The sequence below is a fragment of the Mustelus asterias genome, unplaced genomic scaffold (genome assembly GCF_964213995.1).
Source record: "Mustelus asterias unplaced genomic scaffold, sMusAst1.hap1.1 HAP1_SCAFFOLD_2330, whole genome shotgun sequence".
Classification (NCBI taxonomy): Eukaryota; Metazoa; Chordata; class Chondrichthyes; order Carcharhiniformes; family Triakidae; genus Mustelus; species Mustelus asterias.
In genome coordinates, this window is record NW_027592275.1 from 1 (window position 1) to 4,741 (window position 4,741).

The following is a 4,741-nucleotide window of genomic DNA, read 5'->3' on the forward strand; positions in this document are numbered from 1 at the left end:
TGTTGGTGTGTGTGTGGGGGGGTGTATGTTGGTGTGTGTGTATGTTGTGTGTGGTGTGTGTGTATGTTGGTGTGTGTATGTTGGTGTGTGTGTGTATGTTGGTGTGTGTGTGTGTATGTTGGTGTGTGTGTGTGTTGTATGTTGGTATGTGTGTGTATGTTGGTATGTGTGTGTGTATGTTGGTGTGTGTGTGTGTATGTTGGTGTGTGTGTGTGTATGTTGGTGTGTGTGTGTGTATGTTGTGTGTGTGTGTGTATGTTGGTGTGTATGTTGGTGTGTGTGTGTATGTTGGTGTGTGTGTGTATGTTGGTGTGTGTGTGTATGTTGTGTGTGTGTGTGTATGTTGGTGTGTGTGTATGTTGGTGTGTGTGTGTGTTGAGTATGTTGGTGTGTGTGGGGGGGGTGTTGGTCTGTGTGGGGGGGTGTATGTTGGTGTGTGTGTGTGCATGTTGGTGTGTATGTTGGTGTGTGTGTTGTGTGTTGTGTGTGTGTGTGTGTGTATGTTGGTGTGTGTGTGTATGTTGGTGTGTGTGTGTGGTGTGTGTGTGTGTGTATGTGTGTGTGGTGTGTGTTGTGTGTGTGGGTGTATGTTGGTGTGTGTGGGGGGTGTATGTTGGTGTGTGTGTGTGTATGTGGTGTGTGTATGTGGTGTGTGTGTGGTGTTGTGTGTGTGTGTGTTGGTGTGTGTGTGTGTATGTATGTGTGTGTATGTTGGTGTGTGTGTGTATGTTGGTGTGTGTTGTGTGTGTGTATGTTGGTGTGTGTGTGTGTATGTGTGTGTGTGTGTATGTGGTGTGTGTGTGTGTATGTTGGTGTGTGTGTGTATGTTGGTGTGTGTGTGTGTAGTGTGTGTGTGTATGTGGTGTGTGTGTGTGTATGTTGGTGTGTGTGTGATGTTGGTGTGTGTGTGTATGTTGGTGTGTGTGTATGTTGGTGTGTGTGTATGTTGGTGTGTGTGTGTGTATGTTGGTGTGTGTGTGTATGTTGTGTGTGTGTATGTTGGTGTGTGTGTGTATGTTGGTGTGTGTGTGTGTATGTTGGTGTGTGTGTGTGTATGTTGGTGTGTGTGTGTATGTTGGTGTGTGTGTGTATGTTGGTGTGTGTGTGTGTATGTTGGTGTGTGTGTGTGTGTATGTTGGTGTGTGTGTGTATGTTGGTGTGTGTGTGTGTATGTTGTGTGTGTATGTTGGTGTGTGTGTGTATGTTGGTGTGTGTGTGTATGTTGGTGTGTGTGTGTGTATGTTGGTGTGTGTGTATGTTGGTGTGTGTGTGTGATGTTGGTGTGTGTGGGGGGGTGTTGGTCTGTGTGGGGGGGGTGTATGTTGGTGTGTGTGTGCATGTTGGTGTGTATGTTGGTGTGTGTGTGTGTATGTTGGTGTGTGTGTGTGTATGTTGGTGTGTGTGTGTGTATGTTGGTGTGTATGTTGGTGTGTGTGTGTGTATGTTGGTGTGTGTGGGGGTGTATGTTGGTGTGTGTGGGGGGGTGTATGTTGGTGTGTGTGGTGGGGGGGGTGTATGTTGGTGTGTGTGTGTGTATGTTGGTGTGTGTGTGTGTATGTTGGTGTGTGTGTGTATGTTGGTGTGTGTGTGTATGTTGGTGTGTGTGTGTGTGTATGTTGGTGTGTGTGTGTGTGTATGTTATGTGTGTGTATGTGGTGTGTGTGTGTTATGTGGTGTGTGTGTGTATGTTGGTGTGTGTGTTGGTGTGTGTGTGTATGTTGGGGTGTGTGTGTGTGTATGTTGGTGTGTGTGTGTGTATGTTGGTGTGTGTGTATGTTGGTGTGTGTGTGTATGTGGGTGTGTGTGTGTATGTTGCTGTGTGTGTATGTTGGTGTGTGTGTATGTTGGTGTGTGTGTATGTTGGTGTGTGTGGGGGTGTATGTTGGTGTGTGTGTATGTTGGCGTGTGTGTGTGTGTATGTTGGTGTGTGTGTATGTGGTGTGTGTGTGTGTGTTATGTTGGTGTGTGTGTGTATGTTGGTGTGTGTGTATGTTGGTGGTGTGTGTATGTTGGTGTGTGTGTGTATGTTGGTGTGTGTGTGTATGTTGGTGTGTGTGTGTATGTGGTGTGTGTGTGTATGTTGGTGTGTGTGTGTGTATGTTGGTGTGTGTGTGTATGTTGGTGTGTGTGTGTATGTTGGTGTGTGTGTGTGTATGTGTTGTGTGTGTGTATGTTGGTGTGTGTGTGTGTTGTTGGTGTGTGTGTGTATGTTGGTGTGTGTGTGTATGTTGGTGTGTGTGTGTTTGTTGGTGTGTGTGTGTGTATGTTGGTGTGTGTGTGTATGTGGTGTGTGTGTGTGTGTATGTTGGTGTGTGTGTGTATGTGGTGTGTGTGTGTGTGTATGTTGGTGTGTGTGTGTGTATGTTGGTGTGTGTGTGTATGTTGGTGTGTGTGTGTGTATGTTGGTGTGTGGTGTATGTTGGTGTGTGTGTGTGTGTATGTGGTGTGTGTGGGGGGGGTGTTGGTCTGTGTGGGGTGGTGTATGTTGGTGTGTGTGTGTGCATGTTGGTGTGTATGTTGGTGTGTGTGTGTGTGTATGTTGGTGTGTGTGTGTGTATGTTGGTGTGTGTGTGTATGTTGGTGTGTGTGTGTATGTTGGTGTGTGTGTGTGTATGTTGGTGTGTGTGGGGGGGGTGTATGTTGGTGTGTGTGGGGGGGTGTATGTGGTGTGTGTGGTGGGGGGGGTGTCTGTTGGTGTGTGTGTGTATGTTGGTGTGTGTGTGTGTATGTTGGTGTGTGTGTGTATGTGGTATGTGTGTGTGTATGTTGGTATGTGTGTGTGTATGTTGGTGTGTGTGTGTGTATGTTGGTGTGTGTGTGTGTGTGTGTTGGTGTGTGTGTGTATGTTGGTGTGTGTGTGTGTGTGTGTATGTTGGTGTGTGTGTGTGTATGTTGGTGTGTGTGTATGTTGGTGTGTGTGTGTGTATGTTGGTGTGTGTGGGGGGGGTGTGGTCTGTGTGGGGGGGGTGTATGTTGGTGTGTGTGTGCATGTGTGTGTGTATGTTGGTGTGTGTGTGTGTATGTTGGTGTGTGTGTGTGTATGTTGGTGTGTGTGTATGTTGGTGTGTGTGTGTGTATGTTGGTGTGTATGTTGTGTGTGTGTGTGTATGTTGGTGTGTGTGGGGGGGGGTGTATGTTGGTGTGTGTGGGGGGTGTATGTTGGTGTGTGTGGTGGGGGGGTGTATGTTGTGTGTGTGTGTATGTTGGCGTGTGTGTGTGTATGTTGGTGTGTGTGTGTATGTTGGTGTGTGTGTGTATGTTGGTGTGTGTGTGTGTATGTTGGTGTGTGTGTGTGTATGTTATGTGTGTGTATGTTGGTGTGTGTGTGTATGTTGGTGTGTGTGTGTATGTTGGTGTGTGTGTTGGTGTGTGTGTGTATGTTGGGGTGTGTGTGTGTATGTTGGTGTGTGTGTGTGTATGTTGGTGTGTGTGTGTGTGTATGTTGGTGTGTGTGTGTGTATGTGGGTGTGTGTGTGTATGTTGCTGTGTGTGTGTATGTTGGTGTGTGTGTATGTTGGTGTGTGTGTATGTTGGTGTGTGTGTGTGGGGGGGTGTATGTTGGTGTGTGTGTATGTTGGGTGTGTGTGTGTATGTTGGTGTGTGTGTATGTTGGTGTGTGTGTGTGTATGTTGGTGTGTGTGTGTATGTTGGTGTGTGTGTGTATGTTGGTGTGTGTGTGTATGTTGGTGTGTGTGTGTGTATGTTGGTGTGTGTGTGTATGTTGGTGTGTGTGTGTGTATGTTGGTGTGTGTGTGTATGTTGGTGTGTGTGTGTGTATGTTGGTGTGTGTGTGTATGTTGGTGTGTGTGTGTGTATGTTGGTGTGTGTGTGTATGTTGGTGTGTGTGTGTGTGTATGTTGGTGTGTGTGTGTATGTTGGTGTGTGTGTGTGTGTATGTTGGTGTGTGTGTGTATGTTGGTGTGTGTGTGTTTGTTGGTGTGTGTGTGTGTATGTTGGTGTGTGTGTGTGTGTATGTTGGTGTGTGTGTGTGTGTATGTTGGTGTGTGTGTGTATGTTGGTGTGTGTGTGTGTATGTTGGTGTGTGTGTGTATGTTGGTGTGTGTGTGTATGTTGGTGTGTGTGTGTGTATGTTGGTGTGTGTGTATGTTGGTGTGTGTGTGTATGTTGGTCTGTGTGTGTATGTTGGTGTGTGTATGTTGGTGTGTGTGTGTGTATGTTGGTGTGTGTGTGTATGTTGGTGTGTGTGTGTATGTTGGTGTGTGTGTGTATGTTGGTGTGTGTGTGTATGTTGGTGTGTGTGTGTATGTTGGTGTGTGTGTGTGTATGTTGGTGTGTGTGTGTGTATGTTGGTGTGTGTGTATGTTGGTGTGTGTGTATGTTGGTGTGTGTGTGTATGTTGGTGTGTGTGTGTATGTTGGTGTGTGTGTATGTTGGTGTGTGTGTGTATGTTGGTGTGTGTGTGTATGTTGGTGTGTGTGTGTGTATGTTGGTGTGTGTGTGTGTATGTTGGTGTGTGTGTATGTTGGTGTGTGTGTATGTTGGTGTGTGTGTGTATGTTGGTGTGTGTGTGTATGTTGGTGTGTGTGTGTATGTTGGTGTGTGTGTGTATGTTGGTGTGTGTGTGTATAACCTTTGGTTTGTCTGACAGCAACAAGGGCACCGTGTGGTTTAAGAGCAGCAGCTTTGTGAATGGGCCGAGCAGTTAGATCCTTCCCAAACCAAACACACCCAATTTCTCACTCTCAGAATCAATCACTCTCGCTTTCCCTGTGACTGTTTC